The 23,568-nt window shown below is 36.1% G+C and overlaps 1 protein-coding gene across 36 annotated transcripts in view; it reads left to right on the top strand.

The window, feature by feature from the left end:
• TBC1D5 (TBC1 domain family member 5) overlaps nt 1–23,568 on the top strand; it is a 588,093-nt gene that overhangs the window by 204,641 nt on the left and 359,884 nt on the right. For 12 of the 36 annotated variants that reach the window (XM_063703441.1, XM_055381153.2, XM_055381145.2 and 9 more), the window contains one exon: nt 14,646–14,739. The exons of 19 other annotated variants lie outside the window; for them this stretch is intronic. The gene's annotated coding sequence lies outside the window, so the exon portion shown is untranslated. Of the gene's footprint in view, nt 1–14,645; nt 14,748–23,568 lie in introns of all 36 variants that reach the window. 5 more of the 36 variants (XM_063703445.1, XM_063703442.1, XM_063703450.1 and 2 more) reach the window with 1 other exon arrangement.

Here is a 23,568-nt window from a genome sequence, read left to right as displayed (position 1 = left end):
TGAAGTTGATATGTTTTAATTGAGTAACCAGCTTGGGTATTTTTATTTTCTTTATATATTGGCATTAAATGGTCAAATAAAGTAGCACTCTATCTTAAATAGTTTATCTTTTAATTGTATGGGGAAATAGATTTAGGGGTTATTGGATTGTAGAAAAGGAATTTACTCCCAATAAGAAAGTTATATCTGAGAATATTTAATAGTTTAGGTAACAAATTGGAAGTGTGTGTGTGTGTGTGTGTGTGTGTGTCTGTGTATGTGTGTGTGTGTGACAGGATCTCATTGTGTTGCTCAGGCTGGAGTGCAGTGGTGTGATCAAATTTTTTTTTTTAATTTTATTATACTTTAAGTTTTAGGGTACATGTGCACAACGTGCAGGTTTGTTACATATGTATACATGTGCCATGTTGGTGGGCTGCACCCATTAACTCCTCATTTAGTATTAGGTATATCTCCTAATGCTATCCCTCCCCCCTCCCTCTGCCCCATAACAGTCCCTGGTGTGTGATGTTCCCCTTCCTGTGTCCATGAGTTCTCATTGTTCAATTCTCACCTACTAGAGAGAACATGCGGTGTTTGGTTTTTTGTCCTTGCGATAGTTTGCTGAGAATGATGGTTTCCAGCTTCATCCATGTCCCTACGAAGGACATAAACTCATCATTTTTTATGGCTGCATAGTATTCCATGGTATATATGTGCCACATTTTCTTAATCCAGTCTGTCATTGTTGGACATTTGGGTTGGTTCCGAGACTTTGCTATTGTGAATAGTGCCACAGTAAACGTGTGCATGTGTCTTTATAGCAGCATGATTTATAATCCTTTGGGTATACACCCAGTAATGGGATGGCTGGGTCAAATGGAATTTCTAGTTCTAGATCCCTGAGGAATCGCCGCACTGACTTCCACAATGGTTGAACTAGTTTACAGTCCCACCAACAGTGTGAAAGTGTTCCTATTTCTCCACATCCTCTCCAGCACCTGTTGTTTCCTGACTTTTTAATGATCTCCATTCTAACTGGTGTGAGATGGTATCTCATTGTGGTTTTGATTTGCATTTCTCTGATGGCCAGTGATGATGAGCATTTTTTCATGTGTTTTTTGGCTGCATAAATGTCTTCTTTTGAGAAGTGTCGGTTCATATCCTTTGCCCACTTTTTGATGGGGTTGTTTGTTTTTTTCTTGTAAATTTGTTTGAGTTCATTGTAGATTCTGGATATTAGCCCTCTGTCAGATGAGTAGACTGCAAAAACGTTCTCCCATTCTGTAGGTTCCCTTTTCACTCTGATGGTAGTTTCTTTTGCTGTGTAGAAGCTCTTTAGTTTAATTAGATCCCATTTGTCAATTTTGGCTTTTGTTGCCATTGCTTTTGGTGTTTTAGACATGAAGTCCTTGCCCATGCCTATGTCCTGAATGGTAATGCCTAGGTTTTCTTCTAGGGTTTTTATGGTTTTAGGTCTAACATTTAAGTCTTTAATCCATCTTGAATTAATTTTTGTATAAAGTGTAAGGAAGGGATCCAGTTTCAGCTTTCTACATACAGCTAGCCAGTTTTCCCAGCACCATTTATTAAATAGGGAATCCTTTCCCCATTGCTTGTTTTTCTCAGGTTTGTCAAAGATCAAATAGTTGTAGATATGTGGCATTATTTCTGAGGGCTGTGTTTTGTTCCATTGGTCTATATCTCTGTTTTGGTACCAGTACCATGCTGTTTTGGTTACTGTAGCCTTGTAGTATAGTTTGAAGTCAGGTAGCGTGATACCTCCAGCTTTGTTCTTTTGGCTTAGGATTGACTTGGCAATGCGGGCTCTTTTTTGCTTCCATATGAACTTTAAAGTAGTTTTTTCCAATTCTGTGAAGAAAGTCGTTGGTAGCTTGATGGGGGTGGCATTGGATCTGTAAATTACCTTGGGCAGTATGGCCATTTTCATGATATTGATTCTTCCTACCCATGAGCATGGAATGTTCTTCCATTTGTTTGTATCCTCTTTTATTTCCTTGAGCAGCAGTTTGTAGTTCTCCTTGAAGAGGTCCTTCACATCCCTTGTAAGTTGGATTCCTAGGTATTTTATTCTCTTTGAAGCAATTGTGAATGGGAGTTCACTCATGACTTGGCTCTGTTTGTCTGTTATTGCTGTATAAGAATGCTTGTGCTTTTTGCACATTGATTTTGTATCCTGAGACTTTGCTGAAGTTGCTTATCAGCTTAAGGAGATTTTGGGCTGAGATGATGGGGTTTTCTAGATATACAATCATGTCATCTGCAAACAGGGACAATTTGACTTCCTCTTTTCCTAATTGAATGCCCTTTATTTCCTTCTCCTGCCTGATTGCCCTAGCCAGAACTTCCAACACTATGTTGAATAGGAGTGGTGAGAGAGGGCATCCCTGTCTTGAGCCAGTTTTCAAAGGGAATGCTTCCAGTTTTTGTCCATTCGGTATGATATTGGCTGTGGGTTTGTCATAGATAGCTCTTATTATTTTGAGATACGTCTCATCAATACCGAATTTATTGAGAGTTTTTAGCATGAAGGGTTGTTGAATTTTGTCAAAGGCCTTTTCTGCATCTATTGAGATAATCATGTGGTTTTTGTCTTTGGTTCTGTGTATATGCTGGATTATGTTTATTGATTTTCATGTGTTGAACCAGCCTTGCATCCCAGGGATGAAACCCACTGGATCATGTTTGTCCACTTAATTTTCAAGAAAATATAACTATTCAAGTAAAAGCTTTGGCCAATGTGTGGCATTTTATGTCTAATTCAGTAATATGCAGGAATGCCTTGTGGAATGAGAGAATAAAGAGTCTGTGAGAGAAAGGGTTAAGTCTTTCCGTATTTACTCCTTTAAAAATATTGTATTTCCTTTCTTGTCACTTAAATCTAAATTATGGTCACTCCCTCTAAACAGAGAGAAATGAGCTCTGATTACCCTCTTTTTGCTGATGAATTTAGTTGTAACCACCCTCCAACCCCCCATCGATATTTTCAATCTAGGTGTATTTGTATACTTTGTGTACTTGTTGCTGTTGAATTACGCATTTTAGGTTGGATCAGTTTTTTCCCTTTTTTTTTTTTTTTTGAGACGAAGTCTCGCTCTGTCGCCCAGACTGGAATGCAGTGGCATGATCTTGGCTCACTGCAACTTCTGGCTTCTGGGATCAAGTGATTCTCCTTCCTTAGCCTCCCAAGTAGCTGGGACTACAGGCATGTGCCACCATGTCTGGCTAATTTTTGTATTTTTAGTAGAGATGGGATTTCACTATGTTGGCCAGACTGGTCTTGAACTCCTGACCTCAGGTGATCCACCTGCCTCGGCCTCCCAAAATGCTGGGATTACAGGTGTGAGGCACCGTGCCCAGGCTGTTTTTACCTGTTTTAAAAATAAAACCAGATTCATTAAAAATAAAAATGCATAGTTAACCCGTTATCTGAGACATCTTAATTTATGACATGTCATTGTGGCATCCTGATGTGCTGCGTCCAATTTTATCTCACCTTTTTCCCACAAATATTAATAATGCCATGGCACACGCCTCAAATCCCAGCTACTCAAGAGGCTGAGGCAGGAGGATTGCTTGAGCCCGGCAGACGGGAGGTTGCAGTGAGCCGAGATTATGCCACTGCACTCCAGCCTGGCCGACAGAACAAGACTCTGTCTCCAAAAAAAAAAAAAAAAATAGTAATAATAATGCCTTCTTTGTACCAGCACCGTGTGAGGCATTTTCCTTGTCCTCATGAATTCAGGGCTGGCACTAAACCTTTAAAATACACGTATATGTATATATGTAAACACCCCTGCTTCCATCATACCCTCTTCCCCCCACCCTTTCTCTTACATGTATAATTGTGATAAGTACAATGATGGAAAGATAGGGCCACCCAGAAGTCAAGTAAGGAAGAGAACTAATCTAGTGGTGGTGGGCAGTGTCCAACAAGACCTCACATAAGGAAGTGAAATTTATGTTTTGTTCCCCAGGCAAATTGGGACAGAGATGTTGCAAGCTGAAGAAGAAACTTTTGTAAAGGCTCTGTGGCTGGAATGAACTTCTGTTTCGCAGAGTTTACAGATAGTGTGGTTGGAGCCCAGAGAGCTCAGGGACAGTAGCGACTGAGCCAGGTTGGTGGCTAAGGGCCACACAGGGGCTTGTAGATTCTCTTAGAAATTTCAGCCTGTGAGTAGTCACTCATCGAAGGGGTTTCAATAGGGAGAGTGGTATGATTAGATTTACTGTTTTAAAAATCAATCTAACTGCAATGATCTTTATTGAGGAGATTAAGGGGAGCAAGAGAGGGATTCTGGGAGTTCTTGTCCGGAGGCTTCAAGACTAATCCAGATGATGCTAGCTTAAATTAGGGAAGTCAGAGAAGGACAGAAGAGACATAAGTGGAAATGTCTAGTAAGTCTTAGAGTTCGAGACTAAAAGACATATAGACTGATGAAGTGAACAATTTTTTTTTTGTAGTGTTTTGAGCTAGCATTTTCTTGCTTGAAATTTAATGTATTTTCAAATATTTGTTTCTACTTGTTTTGTTATCAAAATGGACTACCTGGCTTTTCCACAAAATATTGTAGTGCTTAATTCTGTCTTTTTCTGGCTTTGGATGCTTACTAGAGTATATATTAAGAGGGTCGTGCATAAATGAGTCCCTTTTATCTGCCTTTCCCTATAGATCTGCCGAAGTAGAGAATGGGGGGGTGAAAGAGGAGTAGAACAAAAAGTATGATGTAATTTTGTATAAGGAGTTGTCTTACTCCATTTGTGCTGCTGTGACTAAATACCAGAGACTGGATAATTTACAAGGAACAGAGATTTATTTTTCACAATTCTGGAGGCTAGGAAGTGCAAGATCAAGATGAGAGCAGGTTCAGTGTCTGGTGAGGGCTGGTCTCTGCTTCCAAGATGGTACCTTGTTACTGCATTCTCCTAAGGGATTAATGTTGTATCCTCACATGGTGAAAGGGATGGAAGGGCAAAAAAGGATGTAGCTAGTTCCCTCCAGCCGTTTTAATAAGCATTAACCTTATGCATTAGGGTGAAGTCCTGAAGGCGAAATCACCTCCTGAAGGCCCTACCTCTTAATACTGCTGCATTGGGGGCTGGGTACGGTGGCTCATGCTTGTAGTCTCAGCACTTTGGGAGGCTGAGGTGGGCGGATCGCTTGAGCTCTGTACGTGGAGGCTGCAGTGAGCCATGATCATGCCACCGCACTCTGGCCTGGGCGACAGAGTGAGACCTTGTCTCAGCCACCCCTCCCAGCCCCCCCTAAAAAACCTAATACTGTTGCATTGGGGATTAAATTTCAACAGGAATTTGGGAGGGGATCCAACGTTCAAACCTATAGCAGGGGCCTGAACATAACAATGAATATATGAAAAAGAAAACAGAATATAAGGTTTGGATATACAAATATAAAATCAAATTAAATTTAGTATTGCATATTATTATATGATTGTCTCATTTTGCTTATGTGCTTATTTTGTGCAGATGTTTTTATTTCTCCAAAAATATGAGAAACATCTTGAAGATTGTCATCTGGCTAGATGCCCATTTATGTTACTTGGTTTACCTTCTTTTACTAAGTTGTTTGGTTTCTTTTTTTACTGATCTTGTTTCAGGTTTCTGTGGTGGTTGCTTTTTATCTTATTTTGTACTTTCTCATATACCATAGTCTAATACAATTTTGAGGACTTGTCTTTGTTCTTAACCTTTCTGAGGAAGGGCTCTTTTCTGAAGAAGGGGCTGAGTGGATGGGCAAGTAGTCAATGCTTTTGATCAGTTGAAAGATTTGTGATCTTTCTAAAGAATAGATCATATCATGTCACACCCTTGCTCAAAAGCTCCCAATGGCTTTCCATGCCACTGTGTATGAAAGTCCTTTCATGGCCTGAAAGGATGGAAGTGACCCAGCCTCTCTTCTGTTTCCCCTTCTTTTTCTCCCAGTATCTCCAGACCTCCAAGCTATTTCCCACTTTATGGTCTTCTGCATTTGCTGTTCGCAGCATGCTCTTCTTTCAGGTTATCATGTGGCTTGTTCCCTCACTTTATTCAAATATCACCACTTCAGAGGTGCTTCCTAAGACTACACTTTCTCAGATAAGCTCCCAGCTCCCAAATAAGCTTTCAGTCATATCCCATCTTTCCCTATCCCTAGGCCTCTTTACATTTTCTTCATAACATGTGTTGTTGCTACTTGATATGTGAACTCTTTATTGTCTTACTGTCTTTTCCTAGAACGTATATTTTCTGGGGACAGTGAGTTACTTATTCACCACTAAATGCTTATCTTCTACACTAGCTTTTGGCACATGGGAGGATTCAATAAGTACTAAGTTGAATGTATATTATATTTGTGCAGCCCTGGATTTCCTCAATTTCTGCTTACTACCTTCTTTGCTTCCTCTACAGACATGTTGAGAAAACAGCATGGAATATCTAATTATAATGTATAAGGTTGTGAACAAATATTATGGATCACTCGAAGGTTCCATCATTTTCAACTGTAGGTGCCATCCTGTCGTTGATTTTATTCTAACCTTACTGTGTAAATATATTCACTAGAGTAGTGACAGTGTGCTGGTAATGGTGATAATTAAAGCTAATATTTATTGAATGCTTACTATGTATATGTCAGATATTCTGAATACTTCAGGGATATTCATATAATCTTCACAAAACCTGTGAATTGAGTATTCACCATTTTACGTGTGAGGAAACTGAGACACAGTTTAGCTAATTTGTCTAATCTCAGATAGTGAGGACAGTTCCTCAGTTTAAGCCTAGATAATGTTGACTAAATCACCAGTGTCAACAGTAGTAGATTCTGGGCCAAGCGTTGTGGCTCATGTTGGGAGGATTGTTTGAGGCTAGGAGTTTGAGATCAGCCTGGGCAAAATAGGGAGACCTGGTCTTTACATAAAATAAAAAGAAATTAACCGAGCCTGGTGGCACTCATCTGTAGTCCCAGCTACTTGGGAGACTAAGGCTGGAGGATTACTTGAGTCTAGGAGTTGGAGAGTGCAGTGAGCTATGAATGCGCCACTGCACTCCGATGTATGCAACAGAGAGATTCCCTGTCTCTTAAAAAATAAATAAATAAATGAATAAATTGATTCTGGAAGTTTTCTTTTATAGAAATAAGCATGGTGATGGAAAGAATTAATGGTTGCTGGTATATTCTAGGGTTTTTCTCTTCTCAAGGGTATTCCTCCCCTTTTATTCTCTTGGAAGAAAGAAACCTCCTGTTTTGTTTACTTTTCCCCATTACAAGCAGAAATATGACTTAATTTCTGAATTTAACATTCTAAAACTGAATGAAAAGAAGTTAGGAAGCATTTCAGAGAGAATGGAGCATTTGAGATTAACTTTACAAAGTGATTAGTAGAATCTGTTCCGATGGATATATTTTCACTCATTCAGCAATATTTATTATTATATGCCAGGTCATGAGAATAGATCAATTTAAAAAAGAAGTAAAGTGTTTTAGGAAGAGGAATTGGTTGGGAGAGGATTTCTTGACCAAGACTTGTTATTCAAGAAAACAGAGAGGTAGGAAAACACTAGACGCTTTTTAGAAACTGAAAAGACATGGAAGGGAGGATTGGGAACACAGGTGTGGGTAGATTATGAAAGACATTTTGAGAACCTACAGGGGCATTTATGCTTCAGTAAGTATTATGGAACCATAGACATTACCATATTTAATCACCAATATGGATTTTTTCTGAACAGTAGTAAGCTTTATAAAGTAATGTAATAAGAAACAGTGGATTTTGAGCCAAAAGAATGGAATTGTATTCATAATTTTGCTTCACAATTGTAGGAACTGGAGCAAGTCATTTTAACATTTTTATAATTAAATATTTTTAAAAGATACATCCCTGGCCGGGCGTGGTGGCTCACACCTGTAATCCCAGCACTTTGGGAGGCCGAGGCAGGTAGATCACCTGACATCAGGAGTTCAAGATCAGGCTGGCCAACATGGGGAAACCCCATCTCTACTAAAAATAAAAAAAATTAGCTGGGTATGGTGGCGGGTGCCTGTAATCCCAGCTACTTGGGAGGCTGAGGCAGGAGAATTGCTTGAACCTTGGGGGCGGAGGTTGCAGTGAGCCGAGATCGCGTCATTGCACTCCAGCCTGGGCAACAAGAGTGAAACTCTGTCTCAAAAAAAAAATCCTCATGTCCTATTTTTTAAAGTGTACATTTATGAATACAGTTGGAGAATTCCTCCTCATGCTTTGTTGGTTTCTTGTGTGTCCAGAAATTTTAACACACAGCAAAATTACATTTGTATATTTTTATAAAATAATGGGGTCATACAGGTAGCATTGTTGATTTCAGTATGCTGTGTACATATTTTTTTTTTTTTTACATCAGAGCATTTTAAATTCCTACCTATTATTCTATTTCTGGATTACCTTTATGTATGTATGTATTTATTTGTTTATTGAGATGGAGTTTGTCTTGTCACTCAGGCTGTAGTGCGATGGAGCAATCTCAGCTCACTGCAACCTCTGCCTCCCAGGCTCAAGCGATTCTCCTGCCTCAGCCTCCTGAGTAGCTGGGATTACAGGCTCCTGTCACTATATCTGGCTAATTTTTTTTTGTATTTTTAGTAGAGATGGGGCTTCACCATGTTGACCAGGCTGGTCTTGAACTCCTTACCTCAGGTGATCTCCCAGGCTTGGCCTTCCAAGGATTTGTGCACATATAAACTTCTGTCCATGTGTGTTACATAGAACAAGGATTACAGCTGTGAGTCACTGTGCCTTGCCTGATTACCATAATTTATAAACCCAAGGATTATAGAACATTTAGATTGCTTATGGTTTTTCACTATTACAATCAACTTCTTTCTGCATAGATTTAGCTAGAGGATATATAAGTAGGATACATTTTTAGTGGTAGAATTGTTGATTCAAAGGTTAGATGCATTAGTAATTTTGATAGTTATTGCCTTCCTAAACTTGCACTTTTTAAATCAAGTTCATTAGCATCAAAATGCCTATTTCTTCAAATTCTTACCAAGACTGGGTATTATCTACCTTTTTTATTTTGCATTCTGATAGGTGAAAAATTACATCTAATTGTTTTAGTTGACATTTCTTTAACTGTGAGTGAGGCTGCACATTATTTTATGTTATTGGCTGTGTATATGTATAAAATTCCGTTCTGTGCACTGCTTGTTTTTCTCCTTCGTTCATCTCTTTAAATCTTCCTGTATTATTTGTTTCATGCTTTTTACAAAAGGAAATGATACCTGCTTACTTATTAGATGGTTGGGATGATCAAATAATGTAGTATTTGTCAGTGTTTCTGAACCTTTTAAAAAAATCATTGCACCCCTAAAAAGTCTTTAAAGAAAAACTTCTCCCAGTCATCCTCCACTGTGAAAGTTTAATAACACAAATATACACAGATAAACTATGTTTCTCTTTATGTACTATATTCCATTTGAGGACCATAAACTATTGTAGTATCTATGATTCCCTACACCCACTCTGTGCACCAATCTTGTCCACTAGGAGACAATATCACTGCCATTGAGAATGCATGATATATGTGAAAATTTTTGTAAACTGCAAACTGCTATTTAAATGTAAAGCTTTATTGTTAATAATTTGCATTTCATATGATATAATTTTATATGTCTGTTTTGCAGCTGCTTTTTCTCAGTGCAGCTTTCTCTGTTGCAAACGTAGGTATTTACTATTTTATTGTCCATTTTGCTGGCTTCAGAACAATCTTTTTTGAGTTGACCTCTGATCAACTTTCTCTGTCCATCTCTGCCTGTTGAAATACTATTTCTTCAAAGCCTGTCCTAGATATTCCCTTCTCCATAAAGTCTTTTGAGACCCCTGTATTTACCCCTTGACCTTTCAGAGTTAGAGCTCCTTTTAATACATCTTCTTTGCTGTAACATTCTAGTTTTCATTATGTGGTCTGCATTTTTTTTGTGTTCTACCTCCCAGGAGATGTTTCTTCTCTTCTCATCTCTATTTCCTGATGTTCCTTTCCCCATGCCATTGTACATAGTGAGAAAGCGGTAGGATATCTTAAAATGAGTTTCTGAAGAAGGTTCACTTCAATTTCCAGCCACTTAGTGTGCGACCTTGAGATGAAATCGTTAACTTGCTAGACTCAATTGCCACCTATGTAAAATGGGGGTAATAATGATTCCTGTCTGATAGGATTGCTGAGAAGATTAAATGGGATAATAATACACATAAAACACAGTGTCTAGCATTTAGTAAGCATTAAGTGAAATATTAGCAATCATCACCACTCCAAACAGTTCTTTTTTTTTTTTTTTTTTTTTTTTTGAGACGGAGTCTTGCTTTGTCGCCCAGGCTGGAGTGCAGTGGCGCGATCTCGGCTCACTGCAAGTTCCACCTCCCGGGTTCACGCCATTCTCCTGCCTCAGCCTCCCGAGTAGCTGGGACTACAGGCGCCCACTACCACGCCCGGCTAATTTTTTTTTGTATTTTTAGTAGAGACGGGGTTTCACCGTGTTAGCCAGGATGGTCTCGATCTCCTGACCTCGTGATCCGCCCGCCTCGGCCTCCCAAAGTGCTGGGATTACAGGCGTGAGCCACCGCGCCCGGCCCCAAACAGTTCTTAGCACAGAGAAAGACAAATGATGCTAATTTGTTCAATAAATATAATTGAACTGCATCATCGTTCCACAGATGACAAAGCATGGTATGAAATTTTGTCATTTACTTTCGATTGTTTACTGAAGTTTACACATAGATTTCAAAATTCTAAAAATTATTTATGCAATGATTTCATGTAAATTAGGATAGCAAGAATTATAGAACTCTAATGTACTTAGTTTTTAGACATTTTATTACGGTACTCAATGAAATTTTGGAGATAGTATGCTACATTCTTTTACCTAATTGTATACATTGGAAAAGGAGGTGTATATTTTTGCTAGTAAAATTCCCTGGGAGTTGGGATAGGGTTTGTGTAGCTCCTCTGTAGTCCCAGTTTATTCAGTTTTGTTAATTCTTTTCATATACCCTTTCTGGCCTGTATCTGTTCTATGTAGAGTTTATAGAATTGTTTTGTTTTTTAGTATTCATTGAAGTCTTGAAACATTCTTTGACAATCACCATAGAGCCTTTATGTTTTCTGACTTCAAGATATTATGTGAGCACTATGTATTGTGTTCTTTTATAATTAGCTCCTCTCCTGTATCCTTTTTTTCACCTTCTCAGTGCTTTAGTCTTTCCCTCTTATGCAAATAAAATTGAAATAGTTTATTCCCATTTTGAGGGCTTATAATGACATTTTAATATATGTCAGTTTTCTTACATGGGCAACCTAAACAGTTTTTGTGTTAGAACACATATGGACAGAAGTTTACATGTGTACAAATCTCTTTTATGAAAAAAAATGGAACCATTACAATCAACGTGGATTCGGAGAGAAACCCCCAAGTCAGATCACTTTGCAATGTTACTCAAGTTTATTATTTAATAATATTTTAATATTTTAAGTGACTGTCATTTTTTACTATCACTTTTATAAAGTCTATATATATTTATATGTTATGTTTGGGAAATTGGAATTTTTCTTGCCTCTGTAAATAATGATAGTCTTCTACTACAATTGGAACATTTGCATATTTATACTGAGACTTTTTGGCTCATGTATCCAAGTTAACAGAAGTTTCTACTCCATCAGCAAGTAAGCTCATCATTTTTGAAGCTACTAATCAATTAAATTGGCCATTTTAATATGGACTACAACATATTTTCACATTTTGCATTATTTAATGTTTTAAAAATTTATGGTCCCATAAATTTTGATGATCATACCTTAGATTCTTGTGCTGTATCATGTATAATTATTAACATTAATACAAGAGTTCAAATACTATGTTAATTCATGAATGAAAGAGTTAACATAATATTTTATATTAGTCTCAACAAATTAACAAAGTTCACATTTTCTTTGGAATCCCCCCCCCCCCCAAATTATGCACTTACGTTCTTCACTGGTAAAGATAATACAGCTGATCCTTGAGCAACATGGGAGTTAGGGGTGCTGACCCCTATGCAGTCAAAAATCCATATGTAACTTTTGACTTCCCAAATGCTTTGACTACTGATAGCCTACTGTTGACCAGAAGCCTTACCAATGACATAAACAGTTGATTAACACATATTTTGTATGTTATATGTACTATACTGTATTCTTACAATAAAGTTAGAGGAAAGGAAATGTTATTAAGAATATCCTAAGGAAGAGAAAATATATTTACTATTCATTTAGCGGAAGTTACCCTTGTTGCCTTCACATTGAGTAGGCTGAGGAGGAGGTGGAAGGGGAGAGGTTTTGGTCTTGTTGTCTCAGGAGAGGTACATGCAGAAGAAAATCCACATGGACCGGTGCAGTTCAAACCCATGTTGTTCAAGGGTCAGCTGTAGTCTCAGAACTGTTTAAGAATAGTCTTATACTCTGTTTCTACTCAGCAGTTCTTGTATTCTTGTCAGAATATTTGATTTTTCTGCCATATGGTAGCTGATGGTTTCCACTGAGAAGTTTGTTCATTTATCTATTATATTTCTTTGTAGCTCCTTTTTTCAGGGTAATTGAAAAACAAGATTCTGTGGAGCTGGGTCAGTACATTTGAATCACACATTTTAGTTTTTTCCAGTAACAATCAGATGGCAGCTCTGGAAAAAACATGTCTTTCCTGCCTTTGGATTAGTTCTTTTGGGGTCTTGTCCTTTGAGATCTCTTTTAATCCTGGAGCTCCTACAGTGTCTCCTTGTCTGTGTACTGGTAGGGTTGTCAGATAAAATACAGAACTCCTTGTTAAATTTGATTTTCAATAAATAATGAATACTTTTTAGTATAAGTGTCTTAAATATTATGTTTGTTTTTTTCTGAAATTTAAATTTAATTGGGCATCTGTATTTTATTTCATTATTTACTTATATTTATTTATCTGGCAACCCATTTCCTGGACTTTTTCTTAACTAAATTTTGAGCCCCTTGAGAGAGGGAGATTGATTGTACCCTAATTCTATAACTTGTTTTCCTGTTCCCATGGTAGATGGATAATTTTTTACTGACTGAAAAAATAAGCTAATAAACTGAAATGTTTCCTTATCTGAGTATTTATAAAGAAACTTTCTTCTACTGAGTTTGCCCTTTTCTGTGAATAAATTCATTGAAAAAAATCATGTTTCAATGAATAATTGCAGATCTCAACCTTAATTTAAAAATTTCATCTCCCTTTCTCTTCCTTTCTCTTCGTCATTTCTCTTCCTCTTATCTTTCCAGCTCTTACTATAATTAGCTAGCATTAACAGCAAATGTTTGCTTTAGTTAAATTATTCAGAACATTTATTTTACTTGTCAAAGGTTAGATCAGGTTGTTGTTTGAACTGGTAATTAAATGCAGGGTAATATGCTTTCGTATTTATATGCACTATAAGCCTGTTTCCTCATCATTCTGTATAATTTTATGATGTTCAAGGCTGACATTTCAAAAAGGATTTTGGTTTTGTGGAAAAGAAAACATTCTAAGTAATGTAGTTTGTTATGTGATTTGAGAATGTCCAAAGTTGTGGTTGAAAGTAAATACTACATTTCAATGTCATTGTAACATGTAGTATCATGGTGGTAATTTTCACCAAGGAGTATATAATATTAAGCTCACTGCCTATTGAGTTTGCATTTGATATGAGGATCAGTGCTGTGTTGGCTATAGTAGGTGCTCAGTATATATTTGTTAAGTGACTGTTTTAGGTCTTATTTATGGCATAGTTTAAAAAAATAATAAGATGGAAAACTCAGATCTTTTATCTCAAATAGTATAATCCATATGTATTCCTACAACATACTACAGGTTCTCTTAAATCATTTCAATTTGTGTACTTCTGTGTAGAACAAGTATAGCTCAATTAGTACTCATATCTGGGAATTATACTGAAGCATGTCTTTGTTTTTGTTGATTCATTGAATAAATGATTTTTGCAAGTTCTGGGGTGCTAGTAACTTAGAGTATAGATGAGTAAAACAGGTCCCCTATCCTCACAATAGAAGTTAGTCGAAAACCAACCATTATACTAAAGAATGGTTAATATTAGGGTGGAGTTATGCATAAGGTAAGTGGGCATCTGAATCAAATTAGGAGAAGGCATGTTGGAGAAGAGTGACTTTTGAGCTGTATCTTAAGGGCCAGTAGCAGTTGGTTAGGCGAAGAAGGTAAGAACAGTAGTGCCTTGCAGAGGAGCCACATGTGTGGAAGTGCTGAGGTGTGTAATTTGGTATAGTTGAAGAAAATTTAAATATGGAGAAGTAGTAGGAGATGGTGCCCTCCTTTAGTTAAAAGTAGTTTCCATTGACATTAGGAAAAAGCTCTGAATCTTGAGAAGGTCTATAAGCCATGTGTTTTACAGTCCTTTTCTGCTTCTTAAGCCTGAAAATCAACCCAGCTGAGCTTGACTCCTTACACACTTTACATGAAATGTGCATGCACTGCCTCTTCCCTGAGCCCTGGTATACAATGTTTTCTCCCCCAAGAATGCTCTTTCTGAAGCAGGATATTTGCTTGACTTCTTCATGGGACTCATGACAGGAGTGCCTCATTTACACAGCCCTCTGCTCTCAACTCCTTGCAGGAGGGAGCCTGCGAGCAAACGAGGTGGAAACTGGAGTGCACAAGTGCTGGAATGGGCTGTCTGCCTTCCACCCCTCACGGGAGGGAGCGCGCAGGTGAGCAGGTGCGGGAGCCAGAGCAAGCACTTTTGGGCTCCAGTAGGAGCAAACTATGGGCCCCATAGCAGTGTCTAGGTGGGGCTCCCTGTGACCTCTAAAGCCCCAGAGGGCATGTTACATTGTTCTTTTAGCTCTGCCCTTTGCAGACGGCTTAAGTGTTAACAGCTCAGTGGGCTTTCTGCCTTTTTGCTGAGGCAGCTGCCCTTTGCCAGGAAGGGCAAAGAATCAGTGTGACAGCCTTTTGTATCTGCACTTGTGGCTCCCGAGCTCTTGTCCAGCATCCAGGAAAAATGAGGTTGCATGAATGAATTGAAGGATGGTAAATGCGGGGGATTTTATTGCTGATGAAAGTGGCTCTCAGTGGGAAGGGGAGCTGGAAAGGAGATGGGGTGGGTAGGTAATCTTCCCCTGAAATCTGGCCATCTCCAGCTGGATTATTCTCCAAAGTTACGCAAGCTGTCCCTCTGTAAAGCTGTCCCTTTCAAGTCAAGCCACTTCTCTCCCATGTTCAGTCGTAGTCCTCTGCATCAGCTACTTCCTTCTCTGTGCTGGCTGAGTCCTGGGTGTCCTATATTATAGTCACAGGATGGAGGGGCAGGGTGGGCCATGGGTGGTTTAGGAAAAGGCAACATTCGAGTGGGAAAACAGGGATAGAAGTTCTAACTTTGGGCTGTGGGTTTCAGGCGTTTCGGCTTGAAGGTGGGGTTTTGTCGGGGACCCACCCTTTTCTACTTAGAATTTCTCTGCCCCCGGTCCCTATCATTTCTTCCCTCTTCTAGTCTGTTCCTACTCTACTGTTTTTATTTATCTGAGATCAATATAACCTTAAAAATATGTAACAAGGAATGCATCTGCTGTCTTATGAAGAATTTTTAATGTTTATTATTATTGCCAGGAATGACAACAGTGAACCATAGTACACTGCAGCTTTTGATATATGTCCCCATATACTTTATTTCATCCTTCTAACAGTCATGAGATAGGTATTATATGAAATTTAGAAATACATATAATTTTTTTTCCATAGTGTCATCTTTTATCTAGAATTTAATGTCTTCTGAAGAGAAGATAGATAACTGAAATAAAAGTAAAAACATCTTTCAAAATAGGAGTAAATGCAGTTAGTTATATAGTATGTCATGTTTGTATTTGTATGTATGTATTTTTAATAAAATTGACTTAAAAGATTAGCCACAAGATAGTGTCTACTTTATGTCAAATATAAACCAGATGTTATTCTGAAATACTTTCAAACTCTGCTTTTATAATCAAAAAAACTATTTTTTTGTAATGTATGGAAGGATAGTTGGAAATTCCAGTGGTTAACTTTTTTCATGAATATTATTAATTTGATTAATCATAATCATTGCCTTATGACACATTCTCATCATTGACCTGTATGTGGTTCTTTTATTATTTATTTATGGATGGTTAACTTTGTAAAGCTTGCATATTGTGTAACAATAACGTTTACTTGCTTCTCAGAAATTTCCTGAAGTTAAAACTTTTAAATGAAACACAAGGACTTATGACAGTTCTCACCCACCATACGAGTGTGTTTATGAACTAACCTTTTAGTTCCAGCTCAACACAACAAGTGGCTTCTTTTTCCTATAAGTGGATGGTCTTGCTAAAAAAGTGTAGTTCAGAAGTTGAGTAAAATACACAGACTTCATGTTGCCTACAGCAAGAAAGGTGAGGGTTTCTAGGCAGAGGGCAAAGTTAAAGATGACTGTTTCCTTTTTCTGGGTCTAATGAGTGTGACCTAGATCAAGGTGGTTGTTTGTAAAGAATGGTTTTGATTCTGGATTTTATTTTGAGGGTAGAAGTGACAAGATTTGCCAGTGGATTAGATATATTCCAGGAAAACATTTCTGTGCTGGTCTGAATTTGGGCAGATAACCTGAATGATATGAAGAGCAGAGTGTTCCCAGAAGAGGAGATGGGGATGTGCAAAGACCTAAAGAGACAATGAGCTGTATTTTTGTTTAAGGAATAGAAAGAAGACTTAGGTAGCCAGAGCATGTTGAGGGAGAAGGGAGAGTGGACTCCGAGGGTTAGGCATTACCCTGAATTTAGGACCTCTTAAGGAGGAGATAAGTAAGCATTTCCCAGAGCGATGTTTAGTTTACCAGTAGCATGAACCACATTTATAATTGTGTTGGCTGTTTTTGATGAATTAATGAATAGGTTTTATTCCTATTGGATAATATCTGCATATTATGGGGGTACAAAGGAATGAAAAATACTTTCTCTGCCCTCAAGGAATACATAGTTTGCATTTACAAAAATGTATGATAAGCTAAATAAGCTAATAACTACTTATGATAAGGATAATAGTTTATGTAAACAATAGAAGTGATGTATCAAGGATTGCTTAATAAGGTTGGTGAATGACAATTTCTGCTGTAACATTATTTTCAAAACATTAATCATTTATTATATAACACCTTAAGGATTTTAACTATGCCTACTACTTTATTATAATTTATTTAATATTTTTCCTTTCATGAATTCTTTCTTTAAATAAATTTATGTAAATAGGAAATCTTTTGGCCACAGATTATCCTAAACAAATTAGCACTTGCTATAAATAGAGGGGAACCATGAAAAAAAACTTATTCTAATAAAAAAGTATGTTTCTGCCAAGCCCAGAGGCACATCAGAGCAGGGGAAATACTGCTATGGAAGAGCAGGGAGAAATTACTTCTGGTGCTGGTCCCTAAAGGAAAAGTTGAATGTTGGAATTATGTACAGGATTTAGAAAAGTGAAGAGGAAAGGCCTCCTCAGGAGGAAAAGAGATGCATAAAACTGAATGGAGGAATGTGGAAATGTTTTTATGTAAGCTACTTTGGCTAGCAAGGACTGGTGCTTCTTAGCTGCTGGCCTTCCCTCAGTGAGGTACTGAAGTGACTGGTGCAATGTGAATTTATAGCATTTGGGGACTTAAATAATGATTTAAAATCCCCAACTACAGTTTTGGCTATTTGATAACGATTCCAAAGATCAAGTGTGATTTTTTCATAAATCATAATTTTGCTGAGGAATATGTGAATTATGCTCTATCCACAGCTTACTTATTACTTGCTTTCCTGACTAGATAATGCATTTATTCTGAGATGGTGATCTGTACAAGATGTGTACACCTTATAACTATTAAGGATCTGTTTATCTCAATATCTCAGATTTCGAAACAGAAAACAGAAAAGTAAACTGAATTCTTTGGTATTAGGTTATAGTTAACATAACAAAGGAAACTACCCTATAATTCTTGGCTTAATTTTTGTTAGGCCACTTATTAAGTGATTGTTGTCATTTGAGGTAGCTTTGCCCTGTGACCTTAAATAAGTCACATAACTTCTTTGTGGTTTCCTTATCTGTAAAAGGTGTTATAGTATCTACTTCATAGAATTGTTGTAAGGTTTAAATAAGTTAATATGTATAGTGGTTTAAATAGCTTTGCTTCCCAATAAGTGCTATGTGTTTGCTGCTGTTGTTATTATTTAATTGAAAGGGCTATCTTTCAATTAAAGGAAGTACTAAAACGTCCTTAGGTTTCCCAGCCCTACTACTTACTAAAAACCAAGGGATAAATAACAGATTCATATGGACTTTTAGAAGGATTGCCCCACAATTGGTCAGGTGTTCCTGAACATACCCCTGGCCTCCCCATGTTTGCACCAAGGAGAGATTTTTGTTCATTGGTTTTTTTGGACAAAATGATTTGATTTGATGTTTGTATGAAGAGTAGCCATTTGTTCCTTTTTCTTATTTTTAATTATCATCAGTTTAATATAATTTGCCAAATTATGATTTCTGTTTTCTCTTTTCAAATTTTATTTTTCCTAAATTCCTAATTGTATGTTGTATTAACCTTGATTTTATGAAAACCAGGTTGAATCATTTAATGGCTAGAGGTAATATCTATATAAAATAGGATATATAAATAATATATAAATATATAAAATAGGAACAGCAAGAATTGAAAGTATTTTCATATGGCTGCATCATAATAAAAGGTTTGGTTTTGCTCACTAGGCCAAGCTAATTCCCCAGTCTCTGCATCTTGAGCATCTGCTCAGGAGACCTCTGAAACTGTATGAGAATACACTGTGGAGAGCTTTCTGTTTGGCAGTTTGACTCTTATAGTGCTCAGTTTTCTCTTGGTTTATGTGGTCACAAGTGTCACTTTCTCATGACTTTATAGCATTTTAATATTGAAAGGCAAAACACATTCTTAGTTTGTAATATAAAATATTTAAGTCCACCTGTGAACCTCTCATATTCTGCATATTTCTCAGTAGGTATATTGTTTATGAGTCTAGTATTTTAATTTATAGTGAATTGTTTGCCCTAAACAGCTTATTCTGATAGCATGAAAATTATAAGGATTCAGTCTGTTTTGATTTTCTTTTGATTATTGTTCTTATATGTTGACCCTTATTGTAGTCTTATACCTATTTGTTAGACAACACTTGGATAGTAAAATTGTGTGGTTGCTAAAAATGAATTAAAGTTTCAGGGTTTTACCAAGGGGTGATATTTAATATTGAATGACATGTATTAAGACAAATGCTTTTATATATAATTTATTTGGCACTGTAAATGCACTTATCTTGTGAGAAACAGACCCCCTGTTGTCAAATGAAGTATTCTGGAAAGGTTTGGAGTAAATAAATAATAAAACTACTTTGATATACAATCTAACAATATTAAATATTAAGACTTTCAGATGATTGATTTTCATACTTAATTAACTTAAAGTCCAATGTAACCCTCTTGCATTAAAGATTGACAGAATTTAAAAATAAAACTTTACTCTTTGTCTTTCTTTGTTTTCTTTCCCTCTTTTTTCTCTTTTCCTTTCTTCTTTCCTCCTTTCTGCCCTTATAATTAAGACTTTAGAACATTGTTACTTCCAATCATTGAATTTACCTTTAGCTACCAACATTTCTAAATAAAAAATGTTTTTTTTAACCAGATATTCAATTGCCCTATCTCTTAATTGTGAAAATGTAGCTTCTACCAGAGAAGCTTGCTTTTATACCCCATATGTCATATTTCTGGTTAAATACCTATCATGGTAAATGCATGCTACCTAGAACACATACTTATTCACGCTGCATCCTTCTTCCTTTTATAATCGACTCTGAAAGTAGTCCATTTAAGCTCTTTGGTGTGCTTTTCTTATAGGAGGAATCTTTATGTAAAGTAATACTATATCATTTCAGTGTTTGACTTTTAGGTTTACCATCAGTCAAGAATTTAAATGAATGAAGTATGCTTATATGAGCTTTTCTGAATATGAATGTTTTTAGAATGACACAGTTCAGAATGCTAATTCTGTGTCTAAGTATTAGAAACAGTTAAGGAGAGAATATAAGCTGAAATATATAGAATTTTGTATTCAGACAGAATAAATTCATTTCTAGAGGTTCTGCTCATGTGGTGCCATTTTAAAAGAGAAAATATTATTAAACTAACTTATTATTTTATCTGTTCAATGCTCATAGTTTGAGATTTTCACTTAGATACTGCTCGTATTGATTGATTGATTTTTTTTTTTTTTTTTTTTGAGATGGAGTCTTGCTCTGTCGCCCAGGCTGGAGAGCAGTGGCACGATCTTGGTTCACTGCAACCTCTGCCTTCCGGGTTCCAGCAATTCTTCTGCCTCAGCCTCCAGAGTAGCTGGGACTACAGGCACGCACCACCATGCCTAGCTAATTTTTGTATTTTTAGTTGAGATGGAGTTTCACCATATTGGCCAGGGTGGTCTCGAACTCCTGACCTCTTGATCTGCCCGCCTCTGCCTCCCAAAGTGCTGGGATTATAGACATGAGCCACCATGCCCGGCCTGTATTGATTTTTTTTATATGGAAAATATTGCTTTGATTTTTTAAGTGTAGTTTAAAACTGCCTTCTAAGCTTTAGTGCTGAACGCTTACCCTTTTATTAAAAATTAACTATTTGCAAAAGAAGTCTTTTCTTTCAGACAGATCACTTTTAAGATTTAATACTCCAACCTCTAGACTTGTGAAACCAGTACAGATTGTCTTAAAGATTAGTCTTGCATTTTAAATGGGAATTTTAGCATATATGTGAACTCCTGTGCCCGGGATAGCACTAAAACCGTATTGTAAAATTAGTTACGACTTTTTGGAATTTTAAACTCATGTGAATAGGAAAAATTGTTATTTACAGTAAGTGTAATAAAGGAAGGATAGGGCCTTTCCCAGATCGTGGAAGGTGTATTACTATGCTTTCTCAGTCAGAAAAATGAGATTGCTTTTATTTAAAATAGTTCTTCAGGCATCATTTTTATGAGCCAGAGAAATTCTAGGAACAGGAAGATACCATTGAAGAGAACTAAAATCTATCAGTTATGGATTTAAGTAGTCATCTACTAAGAGGCATGTTTTTGGCCTTTATATTCTTTTCTCTGTATGTATCTTGGTTCTATATAAGAGAAAATTAAGGATAGAAAATCAAGGATAGAAGTTGGAGTTTGTAATCAAATTTAGAGATCTAATGAACCATTGTAAGTGTTATGTTTATGCTGGAATTTTACAGTGATTGTTAAAAAATTTTTAGACTAAATAAAATCTCTTAATTTTTTATAGTTTGATATTTGCAGGTAAAAATTTATTCATAAATATTAAAATAGACAAATTTATTAAAAACCTTTGATATTCTGCTTTGTAATCAATCATTTTCTCTTACTGGAATGTTTATGAAACACAAATTGGGAAATTCGTAGGAAAATTATTTCATATTTAAAAACAACATTACGTTATGATTTCATAAGGTAATCCCAATAGCAGTAACCAACAAACTTAAGTTGCTTTTTTAGATTCAAGAGAGCTAAAATAGCTCTTTATATTTAAAACAAAACGATAAAAAAATGAAAGCAGCAACTTCTTAATCAGTTAATTTTGAATTAGGTTATTTAAATCCATAATTAAAAGAAAACTACGAACATTATCCACACGTTTTCTTCAACAGATTGCTTGAAAATAACTCATTATTACTAGTTAGCTGGTTTCCTTTATTTAATTATAAAAACATTTCAGTGGTTCATTTTCAATCTATAGGCATAATAAATCAGGATATAATGGATGCTTGATTATATAGAATGGTTGTAGACTGGGGTATTTGGTTGATTTTGTATTCTGGCTATTGGATATTATCATAGACTTGTTAAGTTCTAAAGAATTATAATTTAAGCTAAATTAACTAAATGACTTCTTGAACTTTCTCTAACGAGTCAAAAAGACCTTAAGTATTTTTAGCACCTTAAATGAATGTATGAATATCATTGTGTGGTAGAGTATTTTCTTCTGACAACATAAAGATGAGGGTTTAAAAAATACTCCTTTTAAAAATAAACTTTGATGGCAACTTGCTTGTTACTTGTCTATTTTTTATATAGTTTAAAATACACAAAAGTCATTTATTTATTTATTTTAGGTATGTGAAACCTGTAACAGTGAAAGTGTACTGTAAAAATAAGAAATTCAGCTACTGAGATTATGAAAACATGGTTTAAGATATTAAAGAAAATTTAAGGAATCTAGCAGTTAACTTGAAATAGACATTTTCAAATGTTTACTTGTATATTTTTAAGAGTATAACAAAATATATGAAGAATATAAATCTTACATTAAAATAGTTGCCCATGGGCCAAATAAAATTTTGAAAAGTGTTTAATCTGTTCTACTCAGTATTTTTCTTTTAATTTGAATTATTTGCTAACACTTACAAATTAGCAGATTTCACTTAAAATTTTGGACTTCTAGCTTGTCTTGAAAAAGCTGAAGCAGAGTAAAGGCTGTTCTAATTATTCATAGGCTGCATCTTTTTATACCCCCTTTTTTTATACCTGGTCTTTTTGTCGCACTGACTTATTTAGAGCCAAATTAATGTAGGAGAAAGAATGTGAGCTCTAGAACCAGACAGGATGGCTTCAATTTTGGCTTTAATACTTACTCCTTGTGTGATTCTAGACAAATTAATTACTCTCTCTGTACCTCAGTTTCTCTATGGTAAAATGAAAATAAAATTGACAAAGATAAATCAGTTGGGTTTTAAGGAGGATGAAATGAGTGTACATGAAACATTTAGACTAGTTTTTGGCATATATTCATTGTGCATAAATGTTAACCATAAATAATAATACTTTTTGCCTGACCTCATTAGACATTTGAATTTGGTGACTGCTCCATAGTAGAGGACGTTGGTTCTGAATTTATTTATTTGTCCAACAGAATTTGTCAAACTCTGTGTTATACTATAACCGATCATCTACATTTCGCTGTCCTCTACTAGATTATATTCTCCAGAGTTTCTTCTATATAGCAGTGCTCAGTATATGCTTACTGATTTGCACACATAAGCAAATAACTGACAACTGTCTAGGTTTATGGATTTAAGATTTATGGCTTTAGATATTCTTACTGCATGTTAGCTACCAAATTCTTTGTTTTCCCTAATCCTCTGCTTATATTGTTTTAGCCACAATTCCAGGGGGATAGGTTTTATTAACGTCTGACCGTGATTGTGTGGATGTAGGGGGTTTTGGAGACTTCTGATAAAAATTAGAACATGTATATGAATATTTTACTAGGTGATGGTTTTAGAGAGAAAGTAAATAGGATAGAGGAGCATTTTGTTTTGGTAAAAGGTCATCAAGAATTTATGTATTCATGAACATCTCTGGAGCTTTTCCTCCATAGGTGAAGACCATATCCTATAAAATTAGATACTCATTTTGTTTGGACTTGCTTTTACCACTTCTTTTTTCTCTTATTATTTCCTCTTTTTCTCAT

The sequence above is a fragment of the Gorilla gorilla genome, chromosome 2, assembly GCF_029281585.2.
Source record: "Gorilla gorilla gorilla isolate KB3781 chromosome 2, NHGRI_mGorGor1-v2.1_pri, whole genome shotgun sequence".
NCBI classification, from domain to species: Eukaryota; Metazoa; Chordata; class Mammalia; order Primates; family Hominidae; genus Gorilla; species Gorilla gorilla.
Note: the sequence above shows the minus strand (reverse complement) of the source record. Positions and strands in the feature narration are given on the sequence as shown.